Here is a 25094-nt window from a genome sequence, read left to right on the forward strand (position 1 = left end):
ATCCCTAGTATCCACTATGTTCTGAGATTGATGTTGCTATGACTTTGCTATGCTTAATGCTTGTCACTAGGGCCTGAGTGCCATGATTTCAGATCTGAACCTATTATGTTTTCATCAATATATGAGAGTTCTTGATCCTATCTTGCAAGTCTATAGTCACCTATTATGTGTCCTATCTTGCAAGTCTATAGTCACCTATTATGTGTTATGATCCGTTAACCCCGAAGTGACAATAACCGGGATACTTACCAATGATGACCGTAGTTTGAGGAGTTCATGTATTCACTATGTGTTAATGCTTTGGTTCGGTACTCTATTAAAAGGAGGCCTTAATGTCCCTTAGTTTCCTCTAGGACCCCGCTGCCACGGGAGGGTAGGACAAAAGATGTCATGCAAGTTCTTTTCCATAAGCACGTATGACTATATTCGGAATACATGCCTACATTACATTGATGAATTGGAGCTAGTTCTGTGTCACCCTAGGTTATGACTGTTACATGATGAACCACATCCGGCATAGTTCTCTATCACCGATCCATTGCCTACGAGCTTTCCATATATTGTTCTTCGCTTATTTACTTTTCTGTTGCTATTGCTATCATTACTACAAAATGCCAAAAACACTACTTTTGCTACTATTACCTTTTGCTATCGTTACCACTACTATCATATTACTTTGCTACTGAATACTTTGATGCAGATATTAACTTTCCAGGTGTGGTTGAATTGACAACTCATCTGCTAATACTTGAGAATATTGTTTGGCTCCCCTTGTGTCGAATCAATAAATTTGGGTTGAATACTCTACCATCAAAAACTGTTGCGATCCCCTATACTTGTGGGTTATCAAGACTATCTTCTGGCGCCGTTGCCGGGGAGCATAGCTATATTCTTTGAGTCACTTGGGATTTATATCTGCTTATCATTATTAAGAACTTGAGAGATCCAAAAACCAAGATTTATACCTCAACTACGAGGGGAGGTAAGGAACTGCCATCTAGCTCTGCACTTGATTCACCTTCTGTTTTGAGTAAGCTTGTGACACCTAAACCTGCTTCTGCTATTCGTTTTGATATGTCGCATGTTATTGATGATGCCACTTCTGCTATGCATGATACTTATGATGAAACTACTTCTATGCTTGATACTTGTAGCGACCCGACCTCATATGGTCAAGTCTCTGTGCTTCAGTGTCATCCCTGGATCGGTAATGCTGACACACACAGTACTCGAGGATTTATAACAGAGTAGCAATCACACACTTATTACATTGAAAAGTCTAAAAGAGAACTTATTACAATAATATGGCTTAAGGCCATCTAATGCGATAACAGCGGAAGGCTTGGAAGATAAGGTGAGTCCATCAACTCCAACGGCATAGCTGAGCTGCACGGCAACGACCTAACGAACCTTACTCCTCGTCTGAAAAGACTGCAACATAATGCATTGCAGCCCAAAAACGGGTCAGCACATGGAATATGCTAGCAATATAACACAGTAGAGCAGAAACGGAATAATGCTATCACTACATGCATATATGGCTGGTGGAAAGCTGTATGGTTATAGTTTTTGCGTAAAGCCAATTTTTCCCTACAACAAAGGAATATATTTTAATTTAACTTTCATGGTGGTTGAAACATCATTGAGAAGGTACCCCCAACTCAATCCCAATTAAAGTGATTAACAACCCAACAATATTAATTAAACATGGTGAGATACATGTGATAACCCAAGTACTAGATACTCAAGAATTGTCCATAACCGGGGACATGGCTAACCATGATTAGATTGTACACTCTGCAGAGGTTTGCGCACTTTTCCCCACAAGACTCGATCGCCTCCGTTGTATTTCTCGCACTACATGGTGTTTGAGAAACGGATGACCGAGACACAGTCTTTCAGAAACGTTAACTCTCTACTCCGGGTAGACCATACCAAACCTACAAAATCCACTACCTGCTGATCTACCTCTTCAAGAGCTTCACGTAACTTACTCAACTATGCTAGAGCCCATAATAGCTTGTGGCTGCACACGGAAGTTTCTATCATGAATCATCTCAGTTCCCTTTGAGCCTGGGTGGCGGTCCATAGGAAGATCACACGGGTACCCCGGGATTTCCAAAAAAACCAGACAACACTGGGTTCCCCAGGTGCCTCAATCCACCCAGTTGTTTGATTAAGTTGCCACCTTAAGTTGAACCATTAATTAACAATCTCACATTTGTCATGAATTTCACTCAAACCCAAACCACGTCTACGGGCATAGCATAGCAATATAAGCAATACATAGAAGTAACTCCCAAGGGTTTGAATATAACAGGGCAATAGGTTCTACCTCAGCAACTACTTCCCAACCCACAAGTTAATGACATCCTAATCATGCAATGTTTGAGGATTGGAACTAATGCATAAAAACTGGGTAATAATGGGATATGATCAAAGTGTTACTTGCCTTGCTGACGGTCCGCGAATCCTAGAGACTCGTAGTAACACGCTTCGCACTCCGGGAATTCTATCGCAAGCAAACAATAACATACATAAGTAACAAGCAACGAAGCACAAGCAAAACTCAAATAAGAGAGGTTGACCAGAAAGTTCAACTTAAGAACTCCGGTACGCAAAAAGAATCAAATCAAACAAAGCAACGAAAGCCAAACGGCGAAAGAAAACCACTTCGTTTACTAATTTGAACTTAGGTCAAATTTTACAGTAGCAAAAACTTGTTTGAGTTGATTAACCGGAAAGAGGGTTTCGAGACGAAACTCATGGCGCTTGAATCGCCTGATTCCGATAAACGAGCGAAAAGGTAAACAGGAATTAAGATCGAATCAGTAATCGCGATCAGAAAAATCGTGGAATAAATCCGAGAAAAAGAAAAACGACGAACAGATTAACGAACGAACGTTCGTTATCTGGATCTAAACAAAGAACGCGTTCGTTAAAACAAACGAACGAGCGAACGCTCGCTAAATAAATAAACCGGAGAAAAACCGATCTATTAAAAAACGAAAACTAGGGTTTTGAAAAAATAAAAATAAAATAAAACCAAACGGTTTTTTAAGAAAAAAACCGGCGGTTGGATCCGACGGTTGGATCAAGGGGCTCCGGCGAGGGCTTGGGCGGCGGGGTGCGGCGGCGGCGCGGGCGGCGCGGCGCGGCTCGGGGCGGGGTGCGGGAGGCGGCGGTGGTGGCGGTGGCGGGCTTGGGCGGCGCGTATTTAAAGGGGGCGGGGGTGGGCGGCTTGGAGGAGGGGGCAAGGCGGCGGCGGCGGGGTCCGGCTCGGACTCGTCGTCCGAGTCGGCGGCGACTGGGCCAGCCTGGCTCAGCTGGGCCCTAGGCCTAGTCGGGCGCGGGATTTTTTTTATATAATACCGCCGACAGAAGAAAAATCCTAGAAAATAAAAAAAATCTAAAAATGCCAAAACAAATTTTCAGGGTCTAAATAAAATATTGACGAGTTGAACATTTTCTTGGCCCTAAAATGAAATTTTGAAAACATGCAATTTTTCTAATGCAAATAAAATCCGAATAAAACCAAATAAAATTCCAATAAATGATTTTAATATTTTTCCTTTGATATTTCAATTATTTTGGAGAAGTCATATTATCTCCACTCATTTGATTTAATATGAAATATTTCTCGGAGAGAAAAATTATTAAAATCAAAATCCTCGTTTCATTATTTGATAAAAATCAAATATGAAAACCGGAAAATCCCCAACTCTCTCCGTGGGTCCTTGAGTTGCTTAGGATTTCGAGGATTGCGGAACGGAAATGCAATAAATCATGATATGCATGGATGATCTATGTATAACATTCCAAATTGAAAATTTGGGATGTTACAAACCTACCCCCCTTAAGATGAATCTCGCCCTCGAGATTCGGGTTGGCTAGAAAATCGGTATGGGTGGTCCTTGCGGAGATCATCCTCTCGTTCCCAGGTGGCTTCATCCTCGGTATGGTGGCTCCACTGAACTTTGCAAAACTTGATAACCTTACTGCGGGTGACTCTGCTGGCAAACTCAAGAATCTTAACTGGCTTCTCCTCGTAAGTCAAATCACTGTCCAACTGAATCGCCTCCAAGGGTACTGTATCTCTTAATGGTATATCAGCCATCTCAGCATGACACTTCTTCAGCTGTGAAACGTGGAACACATCGTGGACTCCTGACAATCCCTCAGGTAACTCCAACTTGTAGGCAACTTCTCCCATCCGTTCCAAAATGCGATGCGGTCCTACAAATCTCGGGGCTAACTTTCCTTTAACTCCAAAATGTTTCACTCCTCGCAAGGGCGATACTCGCAGATATGCTCTGTCTCCAATTTCGTAGGTTACCTCCTTGCGTTTTGAGTCTGCATAACTCTTCTGCCTGGATTGAGCAATCTTCAGTCGGCCCCAGATCAATTTACCTTCTCCTCAGATTCTTTAATCAAGTCTGTTCCAAACAACTGTCGGTCTCCTACCTCATCCCACATCAACGGTGTTCTGCACCTGCGTCCATACAGGGCTTCAAATGGTGCCATCTTCAAACTGTCTTGGTAGCTATTGTTATATGAGAACTCTGCATACAGCAAATTGTCATCCCAACTAGATCCATAATCTAGCACACAGGCTCTCAACATGTCCTCCAAAATTTGATTGACTCTCTCAGTCTGTCCATCTGTCTGCGGGTGAAACGTTGTACTGAACTCCAATCTCGTTCCCAGAGTCTGGTGTAACTGATGCCAAAACTTTGAAGTAAACTGTGTTCCTCGATCCGATATGATGGTCCTCGGAACTCCATGCGGACATACGATCCTGGACATATAGATCTTGGCCAACTTTGCACTTGCATAGGTGGTTTTCACTGGGATGAAGTGAGCTACTTTGGTCAAACGATCAACTACTACCCATATGGAATCATATCCTGCTTTAGTCCTGGGTAATCCGGCGATAAATTCCATGCCAAGTTTATCCCACTTCCATTCGGGTATCGGCATAGGCTGTAACAGTCCTGCTGGCTTCTGATGTTCTGCCTTAACTCTCTGACATACATCACATACGGCTACATACTCGGCAATATCCTTCTTCATACCAGTCCACCAGAAACGTTCCTTCAAATCCAAATACATCTTGGTGTTTCCGGGGTGTATCGAGTATGGTGAGTCATGGGCCTCTTGAAGTATTAACTTCCTGATCTCCTGGTTATTGGGCACATAAACTCAGTCCTCAAATCATAGGGTATCGTGCTCATCCTCACAAAAACCTTTGGCCTTTCCTTTGCCCATCTTCTCCTTTATCTTGGCAATCTCTTTATCATCTTTCTGAGCTTCCCGAATCTTGTCCAGCAATGTCGACTGAACATCCATTTTGGCAATGAACCTTCTAGGTACAATCTCTAATCGAAGTTCCATGATGTCCATTGCTAATTCCTTCGGCAGTCCTTTACTTTCAAGGATATTAGCATAACTCTTCCGACTCAATGCGTCTGCTACAACATTGGCCTTTCCTGGATGATAGTGTAGCTTCATGTCATCATCCTTTATAAGCTCCAACCATCTCCTCTGCCTAAGGTTCAACTCCTTCTGGGTGAAGATGTACTTCAAACTCTTGTGATCCGTGTACACATCACAACGGTTTCCAATAAGGTAATGTCTCCAAGTCTTCAACGCATGCACTATGGCTGCTAGCTCCAAATCATGCGTAGCATAATTCAACTCATGAGGTTTTAGTTGTCGTGAGGCATACGAAACAACTCTTCCGTCCTGCATAAGCACACATCCAAGTCCTAAACGAGAGGCGTCGCAATACACTTGGAACTCCTTATGTATATCTGGCAGTACTAGCACTAGGGCTGTAGTCAAACGTTTCTTTAACTCCTGGAAACTTGCTTCACAATCTTCTGTCCATTTAAACTTGGTATCCTTCTTCAACAGTTCAGTCATTGGTTTTGCAATCTAGGAAAAATTCTCAATGAATCTCCGGTAGTATCCTGCGAGTCCAAGAAAACTACGGATCTCGCTAACTGAGGTGGGTGCCAACCATTCAGTGACTGACTGAACCTTGCTGGGGTCTACTGCTATACCTTCTCCTGATATAACATGTCCAAGGAATCCGACTTCCTTCAGCCAAAACTCGCATTTGCTAAACTTAGCATACAACTGGTGTTCCCTGAGCTTCTCGAGAACTAAACGCAAATGCTCTTTGTGCTCCTCCTCGTTCTTCGAGTATACCATGATATCATCAATAAACACCACAACAAACTTGTCCAAATAATCCATGAACACCTTGTTCATCATGCTCATGAAATAGGCAGGGGCGTTAGTCAGTCCAAACGACATGACCGTGTACTCGTATAATCCATATCGCGTTGTGAACGCCGTCTTTGGTATGTCCTTCTCTCGTATCTTCAACTGATGATACCCTGATCGTAAATCGATCTTTGAGAACACTTTAGCTCCTTGCAACTGATCAAACAGATCGTTGATCATCGGTAGTGGGTACTTGTTCTTTATCGTCACTTCATTCAAGGCTCGATAATCAACAACCATCCTTAGGGATTTATCCTTCTTCTCAACCAAAAGTACCGGGGCTCCCCAAGGTGATGAACTTCTTCGGATGTATCCTTTCTCCAATAACTCCTTGATCTGTTTCTTAATTTCTTCCAGATCATTTGCGGGCATCCGATAGGGTCTCTTGGATATTGGTCCTGTACCTGGCAACAACTCTACCAAAAACTCAATGTCTCTGTCCAGTGGCATGCCTGGTAACTCCTCTGGGAAAACATCCGGGTAATCCTTTACTACCGGCACTTCCTCCTGAACAACTCCCGTAAGGGCATTCACTTGGCTCCTTTTTGGCACATGCCTAGACACATACTTAATCCTTTTTCCCTTTGGGGTGGTGATATAAATCGACTTACTCGCACAGTCAATGCTTCCTCCATACTTTGACATCCAGTCCATACCCAATATCACATCCAATCCTTGCGACTCCAAGATAATTAGGTCGGATGGAAAGTGTGTGCCAATGGTTAAGGGTATCTGGTCACACCATCGGCTAGCCATATATCCTGCTCCAGGTGAACTCACTAAAAGAGGGGTCCTAAGGGTTTGGGTTGGTATTTTAAACTTATCCACGAATCCCCTTGATATGTATGAATGCGATGCACCAGTATCAAAAAGAACAAGAGCGGTAAATGACTTAACCAAAAACTTACCTATTACCGCGTCCGGCTGCTCTTCAACCTCCTCCACGTTAACGTGGTTCACTTGTCCTTTGTTGAATGGATTGGGCTTCTTCCCAGTGCTTCCATTTCCGTTTCCATTCCTTCCTTTGGGGCAATCATTGGCATAGTGCCCTGTCTTCCCGCACTTAAAACAGGTAACCTGACTTAAGTCTCTTTTGGCGGGAGTGGACAGGTTGGAGTGGTTCTGATTGTTGTTAGCCCCGTTCCCATTCCCATTCTTAGCACCACTGTGGTTATGTGATCCTCCTCCAGTGTGGTTGTGACCTCCATGGTTGTGAACAAGTCCTCCCAAGTTCGGGGTTAGGCGAGGCTTTTGCTGAGCTCCTGAGTTATACTTCCCTTGTCCATACTTTCTTTTGCGGCTCTCAATCTACTGTTGTTTCCCTTCAATCATAAGATCCTTATCTACCAACTCCTGGTAGTTGTTGAAGGTTGCTACCATCAACTGCATGCTCATCTCATCATTCATCCCTTCCATAAACTTCTCCTGCTTCGCGGCATCTGTGGCCACATCATTAGGGTCATAGCGTGATAACTTGCTAAACTCATCCATGTACTGAGCCACAGTATGGTTCCCCTGGCGTAGGTTGCGGAACTCCCGCTTCTTCATCTGCATAGCTCCAGCTGAGACATGGGCGGTGCGGAAAGCTTGCTGAAACTGGTCCCAAGTGACGTTGGCTACAGGAAAAGTGGCTGTGTAATTCTCCCACCATGAGGCTGCTGGTCCATCCAATTGATGCGCGGCAAAGCACACCCTCTCAGCATCTGTGCAACCTGCAGTGGTCAACTCCCTTCCAATACGGCGTAGCCAATCATCAGCAACTATAGGCTCGGTGCTACTGGAAAATACCGGCGGCTGTAACCTTAGAAAACGGGCTAGGTTGTCCACTGGCGGTGGGTTGTTGTTGTTGTTGTTGCCCTGGTTCTGAACTAGCAATTGCATCAAGGCATTCTGCTGCTGGATCAACTTGGTGAGCTCCGGCGGGAAGGCAAAACCGGTGTCACGTCTCGGAGGCATCTGATGGGTTTAGATGGAAGAGATTAGAATAGAAAAGGGGTCTAATGAGAAAGCACTACCCATATGCACATGAGACAAACACAATCATTTCACTCAATCAATCAAGCAAGGGCATACAAACGGTCTAGAACTATCGCAAAAGTGCTCACTACTACTACATACATGGGGAAAATACTACTAATAGTTGGTGGTCATCTAGAAATTTTGATCGGTGGAAGACTCCATGATGTCTGCTCCAGCTTCGTCTTCAAAGTCATCATCACTAGGGTCCGAGTCGGTGTCGTCGATGATGATGTAGTTGTCCAGGCAAGTGGAATCGTCGTCTTCTACTCCCGGTGCTGGTCCTCCCATGAATACTCTGATCTTCTTGACTAGGTCGTCATTCTTTTCCACTAGGGTCTTGATTTCCTCCTCATATCCATTGCGGGTAAACTTGAGTTCTTCCTCCAGCTCGATGATCCTAGTCTTCGCCTTCTTCAAGTCCATCATGTCCGCACACATTTGGTTCTCCTGAAGTCGAATGTGCTGGTTTAACTCCTGGATGAAAGTTGCAATGGATCTATCCTTCTTAGTGCTGATTACTTCCCATTGCTCATCTCGACGCCCACATATTTGGTAGATAGTGTCTTGGAGATCCCTGTGATACACTTCTCCAATGCGTCCCATGGTGATGTGAGCTGCCATACTCTTTCCTAAACTCCAGGTTGGTGCGTTGAAGGAAAATTCTATGGGTTTAGAGGTTGGGGAGAACGTCCTTCCTGGAACTTGTACTTGAATCATCCAGCGCTCTTCTTCTAGTAAAGTGGCGTTGTACATCCTGGTGAAGCTTGGTATTCCAAGGTTCAAGTACCTAGTAGCTTCCTTCAAGTGGCGTCCAAAAGGTGTGTCTTCATCCGGTTGTGCAAACTTGTTCTTCATCTCCGTCATCCTAAAGAGTAGAAAATGGAGAGGAGTCAGAAATGAGAAGAGAAGTGTGACCTAGGGTTTATCTTAGTGGTCGTGTCCTACACTCAGCATGTGCTCTGATACCATCTTGTAGCGACCTGACCTCAGATGGTCAAGTCTCTGTGCTTCAGTGTCATCCCTGGATCGGTAATGCTGACACACACAGTACTCGAGGATTTATAACAGAGTAGCAATCACACACTTATTACATCGAAAAGTCTAAAAGAGAACTTATTACAATAATATGGCTTAAGGCCATCTAATGCGATAACAGCGGAAGGCTTGGAAGATAAGGTGAGTCCATCAACTCCAACGGCATAGCTGAGCTGCACGGCAACGACCTAACGAACCTTACTCCTCGTCTGAAAAGACTGCAACATAATGCATTGCAGCCCGAAAACGGGTCAGCACATGGAATATGCTGGCAATATAACACAGTAGAGCAGAAACGGAATAATGCTATCACTACATGCATATATGGCTGGTGGAAAGCCGTATGGTTATAGTTTTTGCGTAAAGCCAATTTTTCCCTACAACAAAGGAATATATTTTAATTTAACTTTCATGGTGGTTGAAACATCATTGAGAAGGTACCCCCACTCAATCCCAATTAAAGTGATTAACAACCCAACAATATTAATTAAACATGGTGAGATACATGTGATAACCCAAGTACTAGATACTCAAGAATTGTCCATAACCGGGGACATGGCTAACCATGATTAGATTGTACACTCTGCAGAGGTTTGCGCACTTTTCCCCACAAGACTCGATCGCCTCCGTTGTATTTCTCGCACTACATGGTGTTTGAGAAACGGATGACCGAGACACAGTCTTTCAGAAACGTTAACTCTCTACTCCGGGTAGACCATACCAAACCTACAAAATCCACTACCTGCTGATCTACCTCTTCAAGAGCTTCACGTAACTTACTCAACTATGCTAGAGCCCATAATAGCTTGTGGCTGCACACGGAAGTTTCTATCATGAATCATCTCAGTTCCCTTTGAGCCTGGGTGGCGGTCCATAGGAAGATCACACGGGTACCCCGGGATTTCCAAAAAAACCAGACAACACTGGGTTCCCCAGGTGCCTCAATCCACCCAGTTGTTTGATTAAGTTGCCACCTTAAGTTGAACCATTAATTAACAATCTCACATCTGTCATGAATTTCACTCAAACCCAAACCACGTCTACGGGCATAGCATAGCAATATAAGAAATACGTAGAAGTAACTCCCAAGGGTTTGAATATAACAGGGCAATAGGTTCTACCTCATCAACTACTTCCCAACCCACAAGTTAATGACATCCTAATCATGCAATGTTTGAGGATTGGAACTAATGCATAAAAACTGGGTAATAATGGGATATGATCAAAGTGTTACTTGCCTTGCTGACGGTCCGCGAATCCTAGAGACTCGTAGTAACACGCTTCGCACTCCGGGAATTCTATCGCAAGCAAACAATAACATACATAAGTAACAAGCAACGAAGCACAAGCAAAACTCAAATAAGAGAGGTTGACCAGAAAGTTCAACTTAAGAACTCCGGTAAGCAAAAAGAATCAAATCAAACGAAGCAACGAAAGTCAAACGACGAAAGAAAACCACTTCGTTTACTAATTTGAACTTAGGTCAAATTTTACAGTAGCAAAAACTTGTTTGAGTTGATTAACCGGAAAGAGGGTTTCGAGACGAAACTCCTGGCGCTTGAATCGCCTGATTCCGATAAACGAGCGAAAAGATAAACAGGAATTAAGATCGGATCAGAAATTGCGATCAGAAAAATCGCGGAATATATCCGAGAAAAAGAAAAACGACGAACAGATTAACGAAAGAACATTCGTTATCTGGATCTAAATGAAGAACGCGTTCGTTAAAACGAACGAATGAGCGAACGCTCGCTAAATAAATAAACTGAAGAAAAACTGATCTATTTAAAAAAACGAAAACTAGGGTTTTGAAGAAAAAACCGAACGGTTTTTTAAGAAAAAAAACCGGCGGTTGGATCTGGCGGCTACCTCCGGCGAGGGCTTGGGCGGCGGCTCGCGGGGCGGCAGGGTGCGGCGGCGGCGGAGGCGGGGCTCGGCGGCGGCGCGGGCGGCGCAGCGCGGCTCGGGGTGGGGTGCGGGAGGCGGCGGTGGTGGCGGTGGGGGGGCTCGGGCGGCGCTTATGTAAAGGGGGCGGGGTGGGCGGCTTGGAGGAGGGGGCAAGGCGGCGGCGACGGAGTCTGGCTCAGACTCGTTGTCCGAGTCGACGGCGCGCGCAGGAGGCCGCGGCGGCGGCTGGGCCGGCCTGGCTCGGCTGGGCCCTAGGCCCAGTCGGGCGCGGGATTTTTTTTATATAATACCGCTGACAGAAGAAAAATCCTAGAAAAAAATCTAAAAATGCCAAAACAATTTTTCACCGTCTAAATTAAATATTTAGGACGAGTTGAACATTTTCTTGGCCCTAAAATGAAATTTTGAAAACATGCAATTTTTCTAATGCAAATAAAATCCGAATAAAACCAAATAAAATTCCAATAAATGATTTTAATATTTTTCCTCCGATATTTCAATTATTTTGGAGAAGTCATATTATCTCCACTCATTTGATTTAATATGAAATATTTCTCGGAGAGAAAAAATATTAAAATCAAAATCCTCGTTTCATTATTTGATAAAAAACAAATATGAAAACCGAAAAATCCCCAACTCTCTCCGTGGGTCCTTGAGTTGCTTAGGATTTCGAGGATTGCGGAACGGAAATGCAATAAATCATGATATGCATGGATGATCTATGTATAACATTCCAAATTGAAAATTTGGGATGTTACAATACTAGTGTGCCACTTGGTGAATTTCTTGATGAACAACTTGCTAGGGTTAGAGAGAGTGAAAATATTGAATCTGATAATATTGATGAAAGTGATGATGAAGCTGATGAAGCTGATAATATTACCTATTGAAGAAACCCATGGTCTTGATAACCCAACACAAGTAGTAAAGGTAAATTCTCTCTACAGATATGATAAAGCTGAAATCCCATTTACTAAGTTTGCTAGCCCATGCTTAGATGAGTTTGACAAATTTATGGTTAAGCAAGAAGACTTCAATGCTTATTTTGGTAGACAATTGAAATAAAATTCAAATATGCTTGAACACTTGGGTGATTACATGGCTAATGTCAAAGGTGAACTTAAACTTATTAGTAAACATGCTTCTATGGTTACCACTCAAGTAGAACAAGTACTTAAAGCTCAAAATGATTTGCTCAATGAATTGAATAGTAAGGATAATGATAATGCTATTAGAGTGGTTACTAGAACTGGTAAAATGACTCAGGAACCTTTGTATCCAGAAGGCCACTGCTACGTCTTGAGCTTGCGTTGGTTTTCCCCGAAGAGGAAGGGATGATGCAGCAGAGTAACGTAAGTATTTCCCTCAGTTTTTGAGAACCAAGGTATCAATCCAGTAGGAGCCCACACTCAAGTCCCTTGTACCTGCACAAAGCGATAGCTACTTGCAACCAACGCGATTAGGGGTTGTCAAGCCCTTCACGGTCACTTACAAGAGTGAGATCTGATAGATAGAATATTTTTGATATAAAGATGCAAAGTAAAAAAGTAAAAGCAAAGTAAATAGCAAAGCAGTATAAAAGTGATGGAGATTGATATGATGAGAATAGACCCGGGGGCCATAGGTTTCACTAGTGGCTTCTCTCAAGAGCATAAGTATTCTACGGTGGGTGAGCAAATTACTATTGAGCAATTGATAGAATTCTGCATAATTATGAGAATATCTAGGCATGATCATGTATATAGGCATCACGTCCGTGACAAGTAGATCGAAACGATTCTGCATCTACTACTATTACTCCATTCATCGACCGCTATCCAGCATGCAGAGAAGATTCAAATATTATTCATAGATAGACTTGATCATAAACCCACAATTCATCTGTCTCAACAAACACATCACAAAAAGAAGATTACATCGAATAGATCTCCACGAGAGAGGGGAGAACTTTGTATTGAGATTCAAAGAGAGACAAGAAGCCATCTAGCTACTAACTATGGACCCGAAGGTCTGAGGTAAACTACTCACACTTCATCGGAGGGGCTAGGATGATGTAGAAGCCCTCCGTGATGACGGCCCTCTTCCGACGGAGCTCTGGAACAGGCCCCAAGATGGGATCTCGTGGATACAGAAAGTTGCGGCGGTGGAATTAGGGTTTTGGCTCCTGTTCTGATCGTTTGGGGGTACGTGTGTATATATAGGAGGAAGGAGTACGTCGGTGGAGCACCGAGGGGCGCACGAGGCAGGGGGCGCGCCCTAGGGGGGGCCCGCCCCCACCCTCGTGACCACCTCTTTGATCCCTTGCAGTACGGTCCAAGTCTCCTGGATCACGTTCGGTGAGAAAATCATGTTTCCGAAGATTTTGTTCCGTTTGGACTCCGTTTGATATTCTGTTTATCCGAAACACTGAAGTAGGCAAAAAACAGCAATTCTGGGTTGGGCCTCCGGTTAATAGGTTAGTCCCAAAAATAATATAAAAGTGGAAAATAAAGCCCAATATAGTCCAAAACAGTAGATAATATAGCATGGAGCAATAAAAAATTATAGATACGTTGGAGACGTATCAGGCATCCCCAAGCTTAATTCCTGCTCGTCCTCGAGTAGGCAAATGATAAAAAGAGAATTTTTGATGCGGAGTGCTACTTGGCATAATTTCAATGTAAATCTTCTTAATTGTGGTATGAATATTCAGATTAGAAAGATTCAAGACAAAAGTTTATATTGACATAGAAAATAATAATACTTCAAGCATACTAACAAAGCAATTATGTCTTCTCAAAATAACATGGCCAAAGAAAGTTATCCCTACAAAATCATATAGTCTGGCTATGCCCCATCTTCCCCACACAAAGTATTTAAATCATGCACAACCCCGATGACAAGCCAAGCAATTGTTTCATACTCTAACTATTTCAAAACTTTTTCAATCTTCACGCAATACATGAGCGTGAGCCATGGATATAGCACTATAGGTGGAATAGAATGGTGGTTCTGGAGAAGACAAAAAGGAGAAGATAGTCTCACATAGACTAGGCGTATCAATGGGCTATGGAGATGCCCATCAATAGATATCAATATGAGTGAGTAGAGATTGCCATGCAACGGATGCACTAGAGCTATAAATGTATGAAAGCTCAACAAAAGAAACTAGTGGGTGTGCATCGAACTTGCTTGCTCACGAAGAACTAGGGCAATTTGAGGAAGCCCATCATTGGAATATACAAGCCAAGTTATATAACGTAAAATTCCCACTAGTATATGAAAGTGACAACATATGAGACTCTCTATATGAAGAACATGGTGCTACTTTGAAGCACAATATATGAGACTTGCTATATCATGGTGCTACTTTGAAGCACAAGTGTGGAAAAAAGGATAGTTGCATTGCCCCTTTTTTTGGGCCTTCTTTTTTTTCTTTGGCCTTTCTCTTTTTTTGGGACAATGCTCTATTGAATGATGATCATCACACTTCTATTTATTTACAACTCGATACTAAAACAAAGTATGAATCTATATGAATGCCTCCGGCGGTGTACCGAGATATGCAATGAATCACGAGTGACAAGTATGAAAGAATTATGAACGGTGGCTTTGCCACAAATACTATGTCAACTACATGATCATGCTAAGCAATATGACAATTATGGATATGTCATGATGAACTAGATGGTGGAAAGTTGCATGGCAATATATCTCGGAATGGCTATGGAAATGCCATAATAGGTAGGTATGGTGGCTTTTTTGAGAAAGGTATATGGTAGGTGTATGATACCGGCGAAAGTTGTGCGGTATTAGAGAGGCTAGCAAGGGTGGAAGGGTGGGAGTGCACATAATGCATGGACTCAACATTAGTCATAAAGAACTCATATACTAATTGCAAAAATTTAGAAGTTATCAAAGCAAAGTATTACGCGCATGCTCCTAGGGGGATAGATTGGTAGGAAAAGACCATCGCTCATCCCCGACCGCCACTCATAAGGAAGACAAGCAAAAAATAAATCATGCTCCGACTTCATCACATAACGGTTCACCATACGTGCATGCTACGGGAATCACAAACTTCAACACAAGTATTCTTTAAATTCACAACTACTCAACTAGCATGACTTTAATATTATCACCTCCATATCTCAAAACAATTATCATGCTTCAATCTTTTCTTAGTATTCAACACACTCAAAAGAAAGTTTCACAAATCTTGAATGCCAAGCATATTATTATTAGGCAAATTACCATGCTATTAAGAGACTCTCAAATTAATTTAAGTGAAGCATGAGAGATCAATAGTTTCTTTAAAACATATCCACCACCGTGCTCTAAAAGATCCAAGTGAAGCACATAGAGCCAAATTATCTAGCTCAAAAGATATAAGTGAAGCACATAGAGCAAAATTATATAGATCAAAAGATATAAGTGAAGCACATAGAGCAAAATTATCTAGCTCAAAAAATATAAGTGAAGCACATAGAGTATTCTATCAAATTTTAATTCATGTATGGCTCTATCAAAACTTGTGTACAGCAAGGATGATTGTGGCATACTAACAAACAAAGACAAAAATAACATAAGATGCTCCAAGCAAAACACATATCATGTTGGTGAATAAAAATATAGCTCCAAGTAAATTACCGATGGAAGTGGACGAAAGAGGGGATGCCTTCCGGGGGCGTCCCCAAGCTTTAACTTTTTGGTGTCCTTGGATTATCTTGGGGGTGCCATGAGAATCCCCAAGCTTAGGCTCTTGCCACTCCTTGTTCCATGATCCATCAAAAGAATTCACCCAAAACTTGAAAACTTCACAACACAAAACTCAAAATAGAAAACTCGTGAGCTCCGTTAGCGAAAGAAAACAAAAGACCACTTCAAGGTACTGTAATGAACTCATTCTTTATTTATATTGGTGTTAAACCTACTGTATTCCAACTTCTCTATGGATTATAAACTATTTTACTAGCCATAGATTCATCAAAATAAGCAAACAACACACGAAAAACAGAATCTGTCAAAAACAGAACAGTCTGTAGTAATCTGTAGCTAGCGCAAGATCTGGAACCCCAAAAATTCTAAAATAAATTTCTTGACATGAGGAATTTATGTATTAATCATCTGCAAAAAGAATTAACTAAATATCACTCTTCAAATAAAAATTACCGCGGTTCTTGTGAGGGCTAAAGTTTCTGTTTTTTACAGCAAGTTCAACAAGACTTTCCCCAAGTCTTCCCAACGGTTCTACTTGGCACAAACACTAATTAAACACAAAAAACACAACCAAAACAGAGGATAAATAATTTATTCATTACCAAACAGGAGCAAAAATCCAGGAATAAAAATAAAATTGGGTTGCCTCCCAACAAGTGCTATAGTTTAACGCCCCTAGCTAGGCATAACAAGCAAGAATAGATCTAGGTATTGCCATCTTTGGTAGGCAATCCATAAGTGGCTCTCATGATAGTTTCATATGGTAATTTTATTTTCTTTCTTGGAAAGTGTTCCATGCCCTTTTTTAATGGAAATTGAAATCTAATATTCCCTTCCTTCATATCAATAATCGCACCAACCGTTCTAAGGAAAGGTCTACCAAGAATAATAGGGCAAGAAGGATTGCAATCTATATCAAGAACAATGAAATCTACGGGCACATAATTCCTATTTGAAACAATAAGAACATCATTAATTCTTCCCATAGGTTTCTTAATAGTGGAATCCGCAATATGCAAGTTTAGAGAGCAATCATCAAAATTACAGAAATCTAGTAAATCACACAAAGTCTTGGGAATAGTAGAGACACTAGCACCCAAATCACACAAAGCATAAAACTCATGATCTTTAATTTTAATTTGAATAGTTGGTTCCCACTCATCATAGAGTTTTCTAGGGATAGAAACTTTCAACTCAAGTTTTTCTTCATAAGATTGCATCAAGGCATCAACAATATGTTCGGTGAAGGCTATATTTTGACTATAAGCATGTGGAGAATTTAGCACGGATTGCAACAAGGAAATACAATCAATCAAAGAGCAATTTTCATAATTAAATTCCTTGAAATCCAATATAGTGGGTTTAGCAACATCTAGATTTTTATTTCTTTCAATCCCACTTTCGTCAATTTCATCATTAAGATCTAAACACTCCGAATTTTTAGAATGCCTTCTAGGTAAAGGAAGATCATATTCAGTTTCATCAAGATTCAGATTGCAAAATAAAGATTTAATTGGAGACACATCAATAACTTTTAGATCTTCATCTTGATTTTCATAGGAAATGGAAGAACACGCTTTAATAAAGGCATCTTTGGAAGCACGCATCCTAGCGGTTCTTTCCTTACACTCATCAATTGAAATTCTCATGGATTTTAGAGACTCATTAATATCATGCTTCGGTGGAATAGATCTAAGTTTCAAAGCATCAACATCAAGAGCAACTCTATCAACGTTCCTAGCCAAATCATCAATCTTAAGCAATTTTTCTTCAATCATAGCATTAAAATTCTTTTGCAAAGAAATAAATTCTTTAATATTAGATTCAAAATCAGAGGGCATCTTATTATAATTTCCATAAGAGTTGTTGTAGGAATTCCCATAATTATTAGAAGGATTACTAGGATATGGCCTAGGATTAAAATTCCTTCTATAAGCATTGTTACCAAAATTATTCCTACCAACAAAATTCACATCCATAGATTCATTGTTATTCTCAATAAAAGTAGTCAAAGGCATATCATTAGGATCAGAAGAAACACTCTTAGTAGCAAATAATTTCATAAGTTCATCCATCTTTCCACTCAACACATTAATTTATTCTATCGCATGCACCTTTTTATTAGAAGTTCTTTCAGTATGCCATTGAGTATTAACCATAATATTATCTAGGAGTTTAGTAGAATCTCCTAAAGTGATTTCCATAAAAGTGCCTCCCGCGGCCGAATCTAAAAGATTTCTAGAAGCAAAATTCAATCCGGCATAAAATTTTTGTATAATCATCCACAAATTCAAACCATGAGTAGGGCAATTACGTATCATTAATTTCATTCTCTCCCAAGCTTGTGCAACATGTTCATGATCAAGTTGTTTAAATTTCATTATATCGTTTCTAAGAGAGATGATCTTAGCGGGAGGAAAATACTTAGAGATAAAAGCATCTTTGCATTTGTTCCATGAATCAATACTATTCTCAGGCAAAGACGAAAACCAAGCTTTAGCACGATCTCTAAGCGAAAAAGGAAATAGCTTCAATTTAACGACATCATTATTGACATCTTTTTTATTTTGCATATCACATAAATCAACGAAGCTATTCAGATCAGTAGCGGCATTTTCACTAGGAAGGCCGGCGAATTGATCTTTCATAACAAGATTCAACAAAGCAGTATTAATTTCACAAGATTCAACATCGGTAAGAGGAGCAATCGGAGTGCTAAGGAAATCATTATTATTGGTATTGGTGAAGTCACACAATTTGGTAGAATCTTGAGCCATCGCGACAAACAAGAAATCTAACACACGGGCAAACAAAAAGCAAGCGGACAAAAATAAGCAAATAGAGAGGGAGGATAGAAAGAGAGGGCGAATAAAACAGCAAGGGTGAATTGGGGGGAGAGGAAAATGAGAGGCAAATGGAAAATAATGTAATGCGAGAGATAAGGATTGTGATGGGTACTTGGTATATTGACTTTTTGCGTAGACTCCCCGGCAACGGCGCAAGAAATCCTTCTTGCTACGTCTTGAGCTTGCGTTGGTTTTCCGTGAAGAGGAAGGGATGATGCAGCAGAGTAGCGTAAGTATTTCCCTCAGTTTTTGAGAACCAAGGTATCAATCCAGTAGGAGGCTATGCGCGAGTCCCTTGTACCTACACAAAAACAATAGCTCAACGCAACCAACGCGCTTAGGGGTTGTCAATCCCTTCACGGTCACTTACGAGAGTGAGATCTGATAGATAGAATATTTTGGTATTTTTGATATAAAGATGCAAAGTAAAAAGTAAAAGCAAAGTAAATAGCAAAGCAATATAAAAGTGATGGAGATTGATATGATGAGAATAGACCCGGGGGCCATAGGTTTCACTAGTGGCTTCTCTCAAGAGCATAAGTATTCTACGGTGGGTGAACAAATTACTGTTGAGCAATTGATAGAATTCTGCATAATTATGAGAATATCTAGGCATGATCATGTATATAGGCATCACGTCCGTGACAAATAGATCAAAACAATTCTGCATCTACTACTATTACTCCACACATCGACCGCTATCCAACATGCATCTAGAGTATTAAGTTAAAAACAGAGTAATGCCTTAAGCAAGATGACATGATGTAGAGAGATAAATTCATGCAATATGAAATAAACCCCATCTTGTTATCCCCGATGGCAACGATACAATACGTGCCTTGCTGCCTCTTCTGTCACTGGGTAAGGACACCACAAGATCGAACCCAAAGCTAAGCACTTCTCCCATGGCAAGAACTACCAATCTAGTTGGCCAAACCAAACGGATAATTCGAAGAGACTTGCAAAGATAATCAATCATGCATAAAAGAATTCATAGAAGATTCAAATATTATTCATAGATAGACTTGATCATAAACCCACAATTCATCGGTCTCAACAAACACATCACAAAAATAAGATTACATCGAATAGATCTCCACGAGAGAGGGGGAGAACTTTGTATTGAGATTCAAAGAGAGACAAGAAGCCATCTAGCTACTAACTATGGACCCGAAGGTCTGAGGTAAACTACTCACACTTCATCGGAGGGGCTAGGATGATGTAGAAGCCCTCCGTGATGACGGCCCTCTTCCGGCGGAGCTCCGGAACAGGCCCCAAGATGGGATCTCGTGGATACAGAAAGTTGCGGCGGTGGACTTAGGGTTTTGGCTCCTGTTCTGACCGTTTGGGGGTACGTGTGTATATATAGGAGGAAGGAGTATGTCGGTGGAGCACCGAGGGGCCCATGAGGCAGGGGGGCGCGCCCTAGGGGGGGCGCGCCCCCACCCTCGTGACCACCTCTTTGATCCCTTGCGGTAGGGTCCAAGTCTCCTGGATCACGTTCGGTGAGAAAATCACGTTTCCGAAGATTTTATTCCGTTTGGACTCCGTTTGATATTCTGTTTATCCGAAACACTGAAATAGGCAAAAAACAGCAATTCTGGGCTGGGCCTCCGGTTAATAGGTTAGTCCCAAAAATAATATAAAAGTGGAAAATAAAGCCCAATATAGTCCAAAACATTAGATAATATAGCATGGAGCAATCAAAAATTATAGATATGTTGGAGATGTATCAGCCACCCTAAGAGAATTGAGCAAGATTCTCAGAGAAATAATATAGATGCACCTAGTTCTTCTAAAAAGAAGAAAAAGAAAAATGATAGGACTTTGCATGATTCTAGTGAACCTGTTGCTGAAACACCTGAGAATCCAAATGATATTTCTATTTCTGATGCTGAAACACAATCTGGTAATGAACCTGAAACTAGTGATAATGTTAATGATAATGTTTATGATGATGCTCAACCGAGTAATGATAATGATATATAAATTGAACCTGCTGTTGATCTTGATAACCCACAATCAAAGAATCAACGTTATGATAAGAAAGACTTTGTTGCTAGGAAACATGGTAAAGAAAGAGAACCTTGGGTTCAGAAACCCATGCCTTTTCCTCCCAAACCATCCAAGAAAAAGGATGATGAGGATTTTGAGCACTTTGCTGAAATGATTAGACCTATCTTTTTGCGTATGCGATTAACTGATATGCTCAAAACCAATCCTTATGCTAAGTACATGAAAGAAATTGTTACAAATAAAAGAACGATACCGGAAGCTGAAATTTCCACCATGCTTGCTAATTATACTTTTAAGGGTGGAATACCAAAGAAACTTGGAGATCCCGGTGTACCCACTATACCATGCTCATTAAAAGAAACTATGTTAAAACTGCTTTATGTGATCTTGGATCCGGTGTTAGTGTTATGCCTCTCTCTTTATATCGTAGACTTGATTTGAATAAGTTGACACCTACTGAAATATCTTTGCAAATGGCTGATAAATCAACTGCTATACCTGTCGGTATTTGTGAGGATGTCCCTGTTGTAGTTGCAAACGTTACTATTTTAACGGACTTTGTTATTCTTGATATTCCCGAGGACGATAGTATGTCTATTATTCTTGGAAGACCCTTTTTGAATACTGTAGGGGCTGTTATTGATTGCACTAAAGGCAATGTCACTTTTCATGTTAATGGCAATGAGCATACGGTGCACTTTCCGAGGAAACAACCTCAAGTTCATAGTATCAACTCTATTGGAAAAATTCCATCGATTATATTTGGAGGTTTTGAATTTCATATTCCTACTGTCAAGAAGAAATACGATATTCTTATTATTGGGGATGTGCATATCCCCGTTGAGGTAACATAGTGTTATTCGAAATTTCTCCAGTTCCATGTTATTCGGAATGCGTTCGTTAACACCTTGTTAGTGGATTCCTTTTGATGAGCATGAGATGGATGAAATTAGAAGGCACAACTTTCTGTACCCTCCTTTTACTTTCTGTTATTTATATTAAATAAAATAAAAGTAGTATTTCTCTGTCTGTTATCTGAATTATCCGTGCAATATAAAAATACCCCGAAAATAAAAGTTCTCCAAATGCCCTGAAATTTAAATATGATTTTTTCTGGAATATTTGAGAATATTTGGCACTGAGAACACAGTAGTAGGGGCATCCACCTGGCCACAAGGGTGGAGGGCGCACCCTACCCCCGTGGGCACGCCCCTGCCTCCTGGGCCCACGGTGGCCCTCCTCCACTTATTCCTGCACCCATACACTCCTTCTTCCTCCCACAAACACGAATATCCAGCTCAAGCATGAGTTCAAGCTCATTTTGCTGCCATTTTTTATCTCCTTGCTCAAAGCACCTCTCACAAAACTGCTTGGGGAGATTGTTCCTTGGTATATGACTCCTCCATTGGTCCAATTAGTTTTTGTTCTAGTGCTTTATTCATTGCAAATTTGTGCTGCCTAGGTAACCATGTTCTTGAGCTTGCATGTCAAATTTATATGGTCCTAGTTTTGATGCATGATATAGGCTCTAGGCACTTGTAGGAGTAGTTGCTATCAATTTTATTGAGTTTGGTTCACTTTTATTTTGAAGTTACTAAAAATTTCAGAATTTTTCAGAATATAATGAAGATATTTTTGAGGGGCTCATCGAGCCGAAGCTCGAAGGAAAAGCAAAATGAAAAGGCAGAGAAGCCCAAGTATAATCTGCCTCGCACCGCGGAGGTTCGGCCGTGTGAATGGCCTTCCGATGATTTCTTGAGAGCAGCCGGGATTTATGATGATTTTTATGAATTGGCTGAGAATGCAGGCCTCACCGCCTTCCTCCACGACCAACATGAAAATATCTCTTACTCACAAATATCTTTGTGCAAAACTTTCATTTCCATTCTAGGAGATCACCACCTACGGTGGAGTTTTATTTATATGATGAGCATAAGGAGATGTCACTTTATGATTTTTGTCGGGTTTGTTTGGTCCCTTTCGAGGGCACGACAGAGGAACCACATCGCGGTGATGTGGATGGGTTTATTGATACCATCACTGTAGGGGAAACGAGGAAGGTTTTCGATGCACGAATCACTAGCATACATTTCCTTGTTTTATGCTACTTTGCAATATTTGCTAGTCATTGCTTAATTAGTCGTGGAAACTGTGGAAACCTTAGTGTTCCTGATATCATTATTTTGTTCCATGGTTTATTCAGTGATAACTCTGTTAGTATGGGCGGTATTATTGCTAAACGGTTAAGTCTGAACCGTACAAAGGGCCCCATCTTTGGAGGCATCTATGCTTCATGCCTAGCTGCACATTTTAACATACCTATTAGGAATTATGAGAAGGAAGAAAAATTGTTTCCTCGTGTTTATTTAGATTATAAGAGTATGGTGGCACACGACTTTATTGTTAAGAATAGGGAAGGGGAGCTTAAATACAAATTGTTCTTTCATAAACATCAGCCTAAGACTATTACCCTACCTGCTCCTTCCTTGTTTGATTTATCTGTAGGCCAGTACCTTGTTCCGTTAGAGGCTATTCATGCCTATCGGAACCCTACATCAGTCATAGAGCCAGAGCCGGAATCACAAGTTGATCCTCCACGACAGTCTAATTACCTTTGGGATCCGGAAATGATTGCCAACCAGTGGCAGTCAGAGTCTTCTTTCTTCGCAGTACGACCCCAACTATTATTAGGGATATCCACCAGGCCAGCCGTGGCCATAGACCAACTTAGGCCAAACGCCTAAGCTTGGGGGAGTACATATTTCTCACCGACATTATATTCATGTTCACACACTCATTGTTAGATGTCGGTGCTCATACTTTTTCATTGTATCATCCATGCTAGTTTATTTTCCTTTTTATGCTTTCTTCTTGTGTGTTTAATAAACCTTAAGAAAAACCAAAAAAATTAGTTGTAGATTTTAATTAGTTTACTTTCCATGCTTGTAGTAGTAATTAAAAAGAAAACCCAAAAAGATTTCCTGTTCTTCTTTTGCTTGTTGCGAGCTTTCCTGTGTAAATAGTTTATTGATTTTCTTTTCTTTGGGGTCGATAGGAGAAGACCATAATTAAATTGTTGAAGTAGCTCTTATATGCATTATTGTTGATCTAACAAAAGAGCCCATATTGCCTTGTCTTCTCCTGTTTATTGAATGCTTGCGGATTCCAGCTTAGTCCAATGCACGTGCACTATTATTATTATCCACATCGTTCGGTCGTGCAAGTGAAAGGCAATTATGATGATATATGATGGACTGACTGAGATGAGAAAAGCTGGTGTGAACTCGACCTCTTTTGTTTTTGTAAATATGATTAGTTCATCATTCCTGATTCAGCCTATTATGAATAAACATGTTCGCAATGACAACTAGAGATCATAGTTTCTTGTGCCATGCTTGATTATCTAGGAGCTTATAATGGTTCACCTTGCGTGCCAACATGCTATTAAAATGGTTGTGATGTGGTATGATAGGGTGGTATCCTCCTCTGAATGATTTAAGTGACTTGACTTGGCACATGTTCACGCATGTAGTTGAAACAAAATCAACATAGCCTTCATGATATTTATGTTCATGGTGGATTATATCCTACTCATGCTTGCATTCGGTGTTGATTAACTTTAATGCATGTTCATGACTGTTGTCGCTCTCTAGCTGGTCGCTTCCCAGTCTTTTGCTAGCCTTCACTTGTACTAAGCGGGAATACTGCTTGTGCATCCAACTCCATAAACCCCAGAGTTGTTCCATATGAGTCCACCTTACCTACCTATATACGGTATCTACCTACCGTTCCAAGTAAATTTGTATGTGCCAAACTCTAAACCTTCAAATGAATATCCTGTTTTGTATGCTCGAGTAGCTCATGTATCAACTAGGGCTGTCCGTATCTTCCATGTTAGGCGGGTTATTCTCAAGAGGAGTGGACTCCCCTCCTCACTCACGAGAAAGTGGCTGGTCACCGGTGAAACACCCTCGATGCGGCTATATCTCCTATGTGTCGAAGCACGACTTAGAGGCACAACCGCATTGAAAGCAATGTCGCAAGTAAGGTAATCTTCACAACAACCCATGTAAATATATAAAAGGGGAAAGGATACATAGTTGGCTTACACTCGCCATGTCACACAAATACATGAATAACATAACAATCATTCAATACACTCATGGTCCGACTACGGTACCAAAATGAAGATCAACCCCCACATGCGACAAAGTCCCCGATCGCCCCAACTGGGCACCACTACTGATCATCTGGGAAAGACACATAGTAACAACGAGAGTC

The sequence above is a fragment of the Triticum urartu genome, chromosome 3A, assembly GCF_056163025.1.
Source record: "Triticum urartu cultivar PI428250 chromosome 3A, HENAU_Tu73, whole genome shotgun sequence".
NCBI lineage: Eukaryota > Viridiplantae > Streptophyta > Magnoliopsida > Poales > Poaceae > Triticum > Triticum urartu.